General features: G+C 48.6%; 1 long non-coding RNA gene across 1 annotated transcript in view; it reads left to right on the plus strand.

Annotated features, from left to right (window-relative positions):
* LOC146857203 (uncharacterized) overlaps window positions 1-13,306 on the plus strand; it is a 102,518-nt gene that overhangs the window by 61,726 nt on the left and 27,486 nt on the right. The window contains exon 5 of the long non-coding RNA XR_014979550.1: window positions 6,767-6,846. This is a non-coding gene — a long non-coding RNA (uncharacterized LOC146857203). The remainder of the gene's footprint in view (window positions 1-6,766; window positions 6,847-13,306) is intronic.

The raw sequence follows: 13,306 nt of genomic DNA on the forward strand, positions 1-13,306 counted from the left end.
AGTTCACGACCGGAGCAGTTCTTGGCTACAGGAGTAGCCCCACGGGACCATTCAGCACCGCTGCCCGGCTAGGAGGCCCCAGCACATCCCGTGGCCGCAGAGGAGGGAGAGGCGCTGGCCCCGGGACTGCGAGGACCAGCACACAACAGCTCCAGCTGGTCCTCTTCCCGTGCAAGCCGCGCCCCCTCCCAGTGCCACGCCCCCACCTGAGCACAATAACTTCTCGCGGCACCCGCTTCGCGGGTGCCACTCGCAAATAGTTTCTGCAAGTTCAGATCACGACCGGAGCAGTTCTTGGCTACAGGAGTAGCCCCACGGGACCATTCAGCACCGCTGCCCGGCTAGGAGGCCCCAGCACATCCCGTGGCCGCAGAGGAGGGAGAGGCGCTGGCCCCGGGACTGCGAGGACCAGCACACAACAGCTCCAGCTGGTCCTCTTCCCGTGCGAGCCGCGCCCCCTCCCAGTGCCACGCCCCCACCTGAGCACAATAACTTCTCGCGGCACCCGCTTCGCGGGTGCCACTCGCAAATAGTTTCTGCAAGTTCAGTTCACGACCGGAGCAGTTCTTGGCTACAGGAGTAGCCCCACGGGACCATTCAGCACCGCTGCCCGGCTAGGAGGCCCCAGCACATCCCGTGGCCGCAGAGGAGGGAGAGGCGCTGGCCCCGGGACTGCGAGGACCAGCACACAACAGCTCCAGCTGGTCCTCTTCCCGTGCGAGCCGCGCCCCCTCCCAGTACCACGCCCCTATTACCAATCACAGCGTAAAGGCGGCCCCCGTAACGCGCATCGCGGGACGCGTGCGGGGCGCAGTCCGGGGCGAAGACCGGGCAAAGAGCGGGCCGTTTGAGGCCGTTCGAGAACGTGAGAGTCCGGTCCGGCCCACCCCCCCAAGCCCTACACCAAGGACATCCAATACACAGGTATTTACCACTGCTTTCGACCTGTCTTAATAACTAACCGTCGCCGTACAAAATTCCACTTGGAATCATTCCCAGGAAAATGAACACGAGATCAAATAAGCATAAGAAACTCAAAAAAAATGGGATAGGCGAAAAAGTACTAGGCCCAATGGATGACTTTCTTGCAAAAGCTAATACTTTTATTGACCAAAGTCTAAGCCTAATTGAGGGGAGGGTTTCAACTGAACTTGCAATAGCACGCCGATCCTCAATGGGAATATTGGCATCCGCAAGATCCCCACCCGTACAGCCATTGCCATCTCAAAGGGATGCAGTTATAAACAGACCCAGCCTCCCAAATAACGTAGACCTCTCAGCTTCCCAGCTTAGTATAACCTCTACTGAAAGCGACCTAGAAAAAACCCCAAATATTTTTCTAGATACAACCTCTGAAGAATTGAGGCAAAAGAGAGGGAGACGGGAGGGGGCTGTAAAGAAAAGGAATGTTAGGAAAACACGAAATCAATCTGAGAATATCATATCAACCGAGAACCCAGTACTGGTTGGTGATACAGACTTATCTGTACTCCCTCTCCACTCTGTCCCTCCAAAAAACAACGTGATTGAACTACATCAGCCATCATCTGCTCTTCAAGATATCTCTACCTCAGATACCTTAAACCTTCTACAACTAGGCAAAAATAGAGAATTATCACGATTAATTAAAGAAATTGCTTCCCTCCTAAATTCCCAAATTCGCCCTCTAGAAATTAGACTCATCAACATCGAGAGACAGCTAACAAAAATCTCAGCGTCCATTAAACCTTTACCCTCTCAAGCTCTCACAAAACTTACCCCAAACCCTACGCTTACACTCCCTACTTCGAAGCAATTCGCAACAGTATCGCTTTCACGCACAAAAAAACAACCCTTCTTAAAATCATCGACAGTACCAAACACTCTCACCGCACAAAACCAAACTCCTAATCCCCAGATCATTCCCTCACAACCCAACCCCCTACTTACACCACTAGAAATTACCCCAATCACTGGCACTTCAGTCCCTAAAAACCTAGCTGCAATAAACACGCATCCACCAAAAACAAAAGGACCCCTGAAAGGGACCACTGAGCAAAGACCTCCCCTAAATATGCCACCTGAGGCATGCCCTTATGTGGCAGTCTTGACGGGGGTCCCGGAACTTACATCAGAGGGGACGGAACCAAATTGGTCATTGAAGAATAAAGTTCGGTACTGGCTGAACACAAACCGACCGGTTCCGCCACCCTGTATAACTAGAATAGTTTCAGTCAGTAGGACCCCGTGGGTGGGCCATACGGAGAAAACTATTCGGGGAGATTGCGTCGTAATCACTTTTGAGGACCCCACTATCGCTGAGTATATCTGCTCCTGGGAACAAAACAACATCACAGGGGGGATTGCCACTAGACCACTGTCATATTTTTACCCAAAAAGATTCAGTAACAATAACATCTCATACGATACTGATAACTTTTGGCGGAAACCTATTCCACAGCCGTGGGAGTTAGATGTGGCTGGCTTAAAACCACCGCTACGACACAGTGACTTCTATAACCCTTGGCGCCCCGCAAATCAGAACTACCAGCAAAGAGAACTTCCATGGCAGATCATGGGCCCACAAAATAGACCTAGAAAACGGGAGCAATGGGAGCGACCATCTTACCAACCATACGAAGTCAATCATAGAGAATCCATCAAAGGGCCAAATTGGTTAGGTATAACGACTATGAATAGGTTTAGTGGCCTGGAAATGGTCGATTGACTAACAAGTAAATCCCCGGAGCCCGTACAGACCGCCCTGGCCCCATCCATCCTCATTTCATCCGCTGCACAAATAAAAACCATAGCTGTAGACCATACTTATTTACATCTGTCCGTGATCTTTTGGAACGTGGCAGGTCTTCGAAACAAAATAGTAGATGGTTCTGTAGCCGACTTCTTGAAGGAGGCTCAAATCATCTGTCTACAAGAAACCTGGACAACGACGCCCCTACACCTTGAGGGTTATAGAACATTTACATCTCCTGCCCTCCCTAGTACCTCAGGTAGACCAAAAGGGGGATTAGCTATCTACCTAGCAAACACAATCTCCGACATGAAGATCATTAAGGTAGATCTCCTGCCCTACTTCCAAATTCTTACACTTAAATTAGGGAAAAAACTTGTCATCACACTAATTAACATCTATAATAATTTAGCGGATGAGACTTTCCTGAACGTTCTTTCCCTAATACAAGCAAATATAAATGAACATAGGCGCCCTAACCAAATAATCGAAAACGCCAACATAATTTGGGGTGGAGACTTCAACCTTCATCCCTGCCCCAAAAATGACATCTGTGGAATGGTGGACGAATTCGAGAACCCTTTAGTCCACTTTATCCATTCTAGTGTGGGCCTAGCCATGAACAAATTACTTGCTGATCTGGATTTGCTAATTGTAAACCCCATCCAAAAACCTAATGACAGACTAGAATTCACTTACAGAGGAAGGGGCCACAAGACCACTGTTGACTACATAATGATTACAGAAGGTCTTAAAGATACAATTTCCAACTTTAAAATCCTGGAAAATAACTTGAGTGATCATTCTGCCCTACAAATAACCCTCCAAACAGATCATCCAAGAACACACACGGCAATCATAGCAAAAACTTTAGCACAGAACAGGATAGAATTGGGGAAAAACAATGGATACACCATAAAATGGGAAAAACTGGACCCCAACATTCTTACCAAGCATCTAGTAGACTCTACCTATGATAACATCCTGATCTGTCTCGACCCCCATGCAGAGGCGAATCAAATCGTGGAAAATTACAAGAAAATAATAGAACAAGTCAGAAGTCTTCTAACTAAAACACCAAAACAAAATAATCTATGCTCCACAGGCTGGTTTAATCATGATTGCACTAAGGCACATTCCAAGCTGAAAAAAGCTCTCGGAAATCCAAACAGAGATAAAACAAATATTCAATCTCTTCGACGAGAGTATAACATCGCCAGAGCCACAAGGAAAAAAGAACTGAAAGAATCTCTGTGGAAGGCCTTGCACGAAAGTGCACTCCAGAAAAATAGTCAGGCATTCTGGAAAATAGTCAAAACACCACTGTTAACGGACAATACTGGTCCAAAAATAGATGTGGCCATCGATGAGGATACGTGGGTGAATCATTTCTCAAAAATCTTTAAACTAACAGATACGACTGAAGAACATCACCCCAATATCAATCCAGTAACCTACCCAATCCTACTGGAGATTGACCTGCAGGATGTCAATACGGCGGTAACATTAAGTAAGAGTGGGAAAGCTCCAGGTCCCGACGGGGTCCCAGTCGACCTATTTAAACATCTCCCAGACCTATGGGTTCCAATACTCACCAGAGTCTGCCTAGCAACAATGAAGCTTGGGCTGTTAGAATCTTGGTCATCCTCAATCATGGTCCCAATCTTTAAGAAGGGGGACCGACAAGACACCAAGTGCTACAGACCAATTTCGCTCCTCGACTCCCTGGGTAAACTTGTTGGTAGAGTCCTCCTCGAAAAGTTACAGCAATGGGTAGAAGACAAAAACATCCTATCAGATTTACAGTTTGGATTCAGGGAGGGATTCGGAACTGTTGAACAGGCACTAAACTTAAGTCTGTTAATTTCAAAATACATCCATGCAAAACCTGGCGCTACTTACATGGTTTATGTAGATCTGTCCTCTGCATTCGACTGCGTTTCGCATGCAAGACTCTGGTCACTGTTGAGTGCAATGGGGGTAGATCCCCCTCTTCTGGACTTCCTGAGGGAGCTATACAGCGAAGCCACGGCGAGAGTAAGGTACGGGACAAAAGGAGAACTGACGTCGCCATTCAGGGTAGAGCGGGGAGTGAGGCAAGGTTGCGTCCTAGCCCCCTTCCTCTTCTCTTTGTACACCAACGGCCTAGAAAAGGCTATGTTGAGAGGAGGGAGAGACCTCCCAAGAGCTAACGGTCGCTTGATCCCCGCTCTCCTTTATGCGGACGACGCAGTTATCCTAGCCCGCACCCCCATTGAACTGCAGAAATCTCTATCTAAATACGCAGATTTCATGGGCGCTCTGGACCTCCATATAAACATCAAAAAAACCTATGTTATGGTAGCCGGTGGCTCAAGAAAGACATCCAAGTCCATTTTTCTGAAACAACAAAAAATTGAAATGACCTCACAGTATCCCTACTTAGGCATTATGATTGACGATGCCCTGAACTGGAAAGCGGCAGTCGAGAATAGGAGACATCTCTTCAGACGAGCCATCATGGCACTAATGAAATTCTCCAAAAAACTCGGCAAAAAGCCAACAGCAGAGCTACTACAGATTTATGCCGCGAAATGCCAAGCCATCGCCTTATATGGTGCAGGGATATGGGGCCACACACCTATCGACTCTATTCAAAAAGAGGAGAATTTCTTCATGAGGTTCCTTTTAACAACCCCAAGAGGCACTTCCACCTATGCCTCACATATAGAACTAGGAATCACATATATTGAAGATCTAATAAAAATCCAACCTCTTTTGCTTTGGAGGCGAGTATGGATCTCTGGAAAAAACACCTTGACTAAAACCATCCTTCGCGACACCATGGATCTGGACCATGCCTACAAAATATCCTGGCTCTCCTATGTAAGACTTTTCTTCTCTGACCTGGGCCTAGAAAAATATTACCATATGCCAGAAGAACTGAAGGAAATATCTAAAAAGGAACTGAAATTAGTTGCCCTAAGCCACCTGGAATCCCTTAGACTGACATCACTGAATGCGAAAAAATCGGTCATCCACGCAATTATGACACAGCAGTCGCTGAATATCCAGCAATATTTGACACTGGAGCTTACAACTTATGAAAAAATGCTCCTAACAAGGTTCAGAATGAACCTCTTTTTTAGACTAGTGTCATTCCCCGAAAAAAATAACTGGAAAACGCAGATGGAACTGTGCCCATGTGATGATCGTTCACAACAGTCCAATATGCACACAGTATTGTTCTGTAAGTTCTTCCATACCCATCGTAAAGTCTGGCTAATCCCTTTATTAAAAAGATGGGGCCACAGACAATGTCGACCAGCCATGCTGGCACTTCAAACTTTGGATTCTGAACGAACAGTTTATCACGTACTGAATTTTCTAAAGTGTATTATGAGGCACAGAAATAATTTGTAATATAGTGAATTAATTTCTGTATTACCTAATTTACGCATACTTTCTCTTTTTAACTATACATATAACTACATTTTTAAGTAAATTTTATTATGAATATGTGTATGTTATGATATCTTTTATGGTTTTACTCTGTTATAAACCGAATAAAGATTACTATTACTATTACTATACATTCGAACACTACATTATTCTTTTAAAATTCTGTTCAGATTTTCATGAGTGAAAAATATTTGAAAAATAAACCATGTAATTTACAGAGACTGAAAACATTGAATTCCATGACCAGTTTTGAGATATCATAAGGTATGTGTCTGCGTTTCCTCCAGTATTTTGAAATGTTTTTATTTTTACTTTTTTAATCAATACTTTACAAATATTGGCAAGCCCAATAGATCGTCACTCACAGTTATAAAGGTGAGACCTATTGGCTTTACCAAAGCTTGTTCTAATAAGGTTCATGATTCATGATTTGTCTGAACCCTAAACAAATGTGTAGGTGCGGTGACAAACAGCTGCCTTTGCTCCAGTGCCGTTCACCCCATCCCTTTATGCTGGTGCGTGTACGGCATCACCAGCGCGAGTCACTGCTCTTTCCTGACTCTTTCTTTGATGAGAGAATCTATTTATTTGCAGGAGCAACATCTTATATAAAGTACACAAGAAAGTCGGACAAGAAGGAGGAAAACTAAGATGCCTATCTCAATCTTCACAAGGTAACTGTGCTGTGGGACAACATGTGTGGGAATCCGAAGCATGCCAGTGGGCTGTGTGGCTCTGCATCTTTTACTCTTGCTTTCTAGTCATTTGCAATCAGAAGCTGTGAGATCTTTCTTAAGGGCAGAGTCTGGATAGCGTTGTAAATTGCTCACCATTCGAACATGTACGGGCAGAGATCATTGTAACACAACTATTTACACGTTTGTGTAATGATAATGTTTTTAATTACAGTAAAATGACCTCTTGCACTCATTTCCCCGATAGTTACTCACCACCCAGGAGCATGGTATTGTGGCATCGGCTTTAAAGATGATAGTCTTAGAAAGTTGGGCCTGAAGAAGGTCTAAACACTTGGACACAGTGGCGTTCTTTGCAGCCTGTGATGGAGGAAGCTCAAGGATTGGTGGCTTACCAAAGGCTCACCACTGACCACCTCCATGGATACAGGGCAGAGCTCTTCAAAGTATGGGTCACGGCAAAGCCATATTGAGGGTCCGCTAAAGCTTCCTGTCGAATGACATGTAGAGGTTGGTCAGGTGAATGCGGAGACTTGGTCAAGGTGTGGCTTTAGGTATGAGGAAGGTTATTGAACTGTGTATGCTCCGGTTGGCCCCCTTCGGTGTTAGTGTTACACACCGCTTAATAGGGGCCTAAACACTGGAAGTTTCCGTGGCGACCAGTGATTTGATGCAGGTGTTCAGTGGGGTTTTTGGAAGCTAAGTGTCTGCTGGAAAGAAAGATGACATGGCGGCTGGAGCTATAGCCTCCTTGCAGCAGTATTTATGGGAAGTCCATGCCGGCGAAGGTTCATGATAGGGAGGGGACAGGACATTGACGGAAAGGTAGCCAAAGAGCTGGGATTAAACATCTCAACACCATTCTGAGTCACTGGCTAGTGTTCCCTTTGGGGGCCTTAACCCTTCACCCCTCACTGGATGGTCCCTGGATTCGGGTCAGATACACACAAGGAAAAGAGGGGTGAGAGGATAGAAAACCCTCTTCGACCTCCCACTCAGTAATTTAAACTCACAAATAGAAGAGGGATAATAACAGCACGTGAAGGTGAGTGAGTGAGTGGGAATACACTGAATTGATTAAAACTGCCCTCACACACAGCAAGGTGTGTCATGCTTCATCATAGGGTTGCTAACACACCTCCGCGCTAATCCAACGCTGGAGGTGGAGCAATAGGGAGGGGAAAACAATACAACATATAGTGTAGGATCATAGGTGAGGAATGGTGCAGAAATAGTGATGTAAATCTGGTAGCAGGGAGTCCTTCTCAAAATTTTTAATACTCGGTACCCTGTCCAGATTTAAAGCAAAAATGGATGATAGGTTGGGAAGCTTATGATGAGACAACAACCCCACCACTCTGCAGAAGTGTCGACATGTTTCAGCCGGCTAAAACTAATCCCCCGGCTTTACTCAGGACTCTCACCACTGTGATCCCTGGGTGCTCACCCTCCCTTCTTTAAATTAGAAGTAAAGGGGATGTCACCTTTAGTAGAGCCCCTCTCTCTTGGAGAGGAACCGAGTTTATGAAATTTATAAACTTGCACTGGCGGGGGAGTGAGAACAGCTCCCTATTAACACTCTTGCTTGCGAGGTAAGCTGTCACCACACGAAATCCGTCTCTTCCTCACCGCCGTGTAGAACACAGACCTGGATTTGGGTGTCAGAGTAAATGGGCAAACATGTTGTGTCACCACGTTAAGACCACAAACCCGGCAGATAGGTCTGAACACCAGTCAGTTCCCAGCTTCATGCTGTGTGGATGCTGGTGTGAAGACGACATTAATCCTAGGCCTTTTCTTTGCAAAGGAGTTGTGGCTGTCTATTTCAGCTCTGTACAAAACTACACAATGCATACATTCAATAGTACGTACCCTAATGTGGTGACGAAGGAGGGAAAGTTGTCTTCAATGGCATAAATTGTCCAGCCAGCGATGTTGCTGTTACTCTGGTAGGATAAGAGCCATGAGGAAAGCCTCTAAGACTAGGACTAGGACAGTTTGTGTCACCGACTGTGAGTAGATCTCAAGGAACAAGGAATTATGATCTAATCCCATTCTCCGTAACCTCACAGGTGACGAAGCTGGCAGAGCCTCGTTTGCCTGCAAATCACCAAATAAGGGCTTATGCATGTGTAAAGAAGGTTGGTTCTAGAAGTTCAAGGTGGCCCCCATGTCTTTGGAAATAATTTCTTTGATTTGCCCTCTTCGAAGTGGCACTCATGCCCTTTATGTTTACCCACAATAAAGCAGCTTGCACATAGAATGTTAGTATGTGCTTATTTGTAAATGACTGACATCGACTCTGCACTGCCCACAAAATCTAGGTGGAAACAAACACTGCATGCACCACACATTACCCTTTGATGGATGTCAATTCACCATAATGCCAGAGGAAGCAGAAGTGACATCATGTGCCCTTTGACTCTGAATTATATCACAGGAAGTGACACCACAAGACATTAACCAATCACAGCAAGTGACGTCATGGTAGTGGATGGAAAGTTATTACTAAAACAAATTTGAAACTAAAACGAAATACCTCAACTCCTGCTAAAAATGCTTCATAGATGTTGCCAGTGTCAAATAGTATTCTCATTGTTGCGTTGTCGTATGCGCAGGCCTAGCAGCAGCGGCGCGGTGCAATAACGAGACCACACACAGTTACGGTGTCTCGGCGCCAATGCCCCGCGAGGCACGCCCCCCTTTATTTATCTGGACGCGTACGCCACCGTCGCGGCGTACGCATAACGTTGTTTACATAAGCGCTCTAGCGTCGGACGCTAGAGCGCTAACTGCAACATCCCTCTCCAACTTGGATGATGAAACTCAGACTCGAACTCCCCACTCAGTCACTTACTTGGCAGGCAAAGTCTCTGAGGCGGCTGCTCGGTGGAGGATTCCCTCTCAGCCCATACCTGGTCGTCGCTCGGGTGTTGGCGTTTGGCGGGCAGTCGCGTTCCACCCTGTCGGCTTCGGAGCTGGGCCCATCCGGGTCTGTTGTCGACTCGGGCCGGGTCAGAGGTGATGAAAGTTCTCTTTCGGGAATCCCGGCGTCCTCCTCCACCTCCTCCGCGGTCTCTTGCCGGTGGTCTGTAGCCGCAGGGATTCGTTTGAACCACGAGATGTTCCGTGTGGCTGATTCAGCTCCCCTTCGGGCCGTGACCATTGTCCCTTGGCGGCGTTCCACTGTCCATCTCCCGGGCTCGTACCGTGGCTTGAACTTCCCCCCGGGTCTCCGGTTCTTTATGAGGACATTGTCCCCCGGCCCCAGGGCGCGCTCCCGGCTTCCTCTGGCCCGGCTCGCTTGCTGGTTCCGCCGCTCTCGTCGTTGCAGTGTCTGCTCCGCTTCAAATGGTGGGGGGGCCCACCCGGGGACTGTGGGTAGACCATCACGGCGTGTCCCTTTCAGCATGAGGGCCCATGGGGCTTGTTTGGTGGAGCAGTGTGGTGTGCTGCGATACTCCCCTAGGAACCGTTGGATCTCTCGTTCCGGGTCCAGATGTTCGGCGCCGGCTATTTGCAGGATTTTATTTAGTGTCCGCATGAAGCGTTCGACCTCGCCGTTGGCTTGGGGCCACTGTGGAGTGATCCATCTGTGGCGTATGCCTTGACGTGCGAGGAATTCTCGAAATTCGTGGACTTGGAACGGTGGCCCGTTGTCGCTCTTCAGTTCTGAGGGGCGCCCGAACATGTGGAATATCTTTTCTAATGCTGGCCCTACAAACGTGAAGGCTGTGGATGGCAGCGCCTCCACCATGGGGTATTTGGAGAAATTGTCCACGACTACCAGCGTTACTCTCCCGTCGGGGAGGGTCCCAAAGTCCACGCTGATTTTGTCCCAGGGGTGTCTCCCGGGCTCTTCAGTCATGATGGGGGCTGGAGGTTCAGGTCGGCTAGTCATCTGACACGCCGGGCAGTTTCTTACGATGTCTTCCACCAAGGCGTCCATTCCCGGAAACCACACCTTTTCTCTCATTCTGGCCTTCATCCTCTCCGTCCCTTGATGACCTCTGTGGGCCAGGAGGGTGGCTTGGTGGCGAAGCGCTGCTGGCATGATGATTCTAGCTCCTCTCAGGACTCTTCCATCTCTGGTGGCGCTGAGCTCATTCCGTACGTGCCAGATCTGTTGCAGGTCTGCCCTCTCATCCTCTGTCCACGTGTTGGCAGACTGTAGGAAGTTGGTCCACGACCCCTGTTGGAGGGCTTCCCTGGTTTTGGTCATTACGGTGTCACGCTCCGCAGCTCGTAAAATCTCTTGGAGTGTCAGTACCTGAGGGCAGGTTAGGGCCGCGATGAAGTCTAAGTGTGCTTCAGCCGCGTCTTCTTCGTCCTTCCCGGCCTGTGGGGGCTCTCTTTTGTCCGGGTGCCTGGACAGGAAGTCAGCCGGGTTCTTGGCGCCAGGCCGGTAGGTTATGTCCATATGGTACTGTTGGAGTCCAATGGCCCATCGTTCTATTCGCGGCGGGGGGTGTGGTGCTGTCCCTTTAAAAAGGGGTACCAGTGGCTGGTGGTCTGTCACGACCGTGAACGGATGTCCACAGACGTATAGGTGGAAGTGTCGACAGCCCCATCTTATGGCCAGCGCCTCCCGCTCGATCTGGGAATACCTTTGTTCGGTTGCTGTGAGCGCTTTGCTCGCGTAGGCCAGTGTGGCCCACCACCCCGGCTCTTGTTCCTGTGTGAGGACTGCCCCGAGTCCCACCGGGCTGGCGTCGACTAGTAGCTCAGTCCTTCGTGTGGGGTCGAAGTAGACCAGAGTGGCTTGGTCGAGGAGCACTGTCTTGATGGCTTGGAACGCGGTGTCTTCCTGGGGCCCCCACTGCCACGGTACGTCCTTCTTCGTCAGTTGTCTGAGAGGCTCGGCAATCGTCGCTAGGTTCGGAATGAACCGGCCGCAGTACGTGGCCATTCCCAGAAAGCTGCGCACCTCCGAGGCGGATGTGGGTGCTGGGGCGTCTTTGATGGCTTGGGATTTCCGAGGGTCCACCTGAATGCCGTTGTTGGTGAACTTGTACCCGAAGAATTCAATCTGCTGCTGGAATAGCTGGCACTTGTCCTTGTGGAGTGTGACTCCGTAGTCCTTGAGGCGTGTCAGTGTGGCTCTGACTCTCCGATAGTGCTCATCTATGGTAGTGGAGTGGATCAGTATGTCATCACTCACATTCATAACTCCCGGCAGGCCTTGTAATATGGCCCTGATCGTGTTCTGGAAAATCTCCGCCGCGGATGATATCCCGAAATTGAGCCGCTGGTATCTTCTCAGCCCAAGGTGTGTACTGAAGGTGGTGATGTACCTACTCTCTCTGGCTAGTGTTACCTGGTGGTAGCCGGCGTTTAAGTCCAACTTGGAAAACCACCGTGCCCCGTTGAGGTCCGCAATGATGTCGTCCATGGTGGGTGTAATGTGTCTCTCCCTCTTGATGGCTTTATTGGGGAGCCGCATATCAATGCACACCCGGATCTTGCCTGGTTGACGGGGCTTTTCCGTGATCACCATTGGGGACACCCATGGGGTGGGGCCAGTGACTGTTTCTATGACCCCTTGTTCTTCCAATTTCTTGAGTTCTTCTTCCACCAGAGGGCGTAGATGAAAGGGGATCCGTCTGTGCTTCAGTGCCGTGGGTGTGATAGAGTGGTCGATGTGGAGTTTGACCGGCGGGTGCTTGATTTTCCCTAGGCCCGTGAATAGTTCCGGGAACTGGTCCAGCAGGTTGGCCGTTTGATTATCTTGAACTTTCCGGATGAACACTAGGAGCCCTAGGTCCTCGGCGGCGTGTCCACTTAGGAGCGTGTCTACCTCTTGGTTGATGATGTGTACATCAATGGTGATCTCGGCGTCCTCTGTTCCCACCGGTACTGTCATTTTTCCCAGAAGGGGTAGTGGGACATCGCTGCCATATGCATATATGCGGGCCTTCGATGCCTTGAGTTCTGGCTTCGGTCGGAGTCGGTTGTATTGCTGCACCCCCATGACGGTGACTGATGCCCCCGTGTCGATCACCGCGTTCACCTTTGATCCTGCGACCCTGACGTCGCACCGGGGTTATGGTCGTCTTGTGCTTTTTAGGGCTCTGGTGAACGAGATCACGTATGTCTCCTCTCCATCGTCAGACTCCGAGTCGTCCTCCTGCAGGGCTCGCGTGTGTCTGGGCTCAGCGTCAGTGCGTGAGGAGAGGGACAGCTGGGATAGTTGTCTCACCATGCCTTTCGCAGGCCTCTTGCCCCTGTGATCCTTCCGCGGAGCGCGCTTCCGGCAGACGGAGGCAAATTATTATTATTATTATTATTACTTTATTTCGGCCATTTTGGCCATAAAAGTCACATACATACATTAAAAAAAATCAAACTGTAAACATAGCAGCAATTTAAGAGAATAGTGCACAAAAAATGAATACCTTTTACAATTCATCTCATTTCAAATTTTTAAAAATATATAAAA

Source organism: Triturus cristatus, chromosome 3_2 (assembly GCF_964204655.1).
Source record: "Triturus cristatus chromosome 3_2, aTriCri1.1, whole genome shotgun sequence".
Taxonomy (NCBI): domain Eukaryota; kingdom Metazoa; phylum Chordata; class Amphibia; order Caudata; family Salamandridae; genus Triturus; species Triturus cristatus.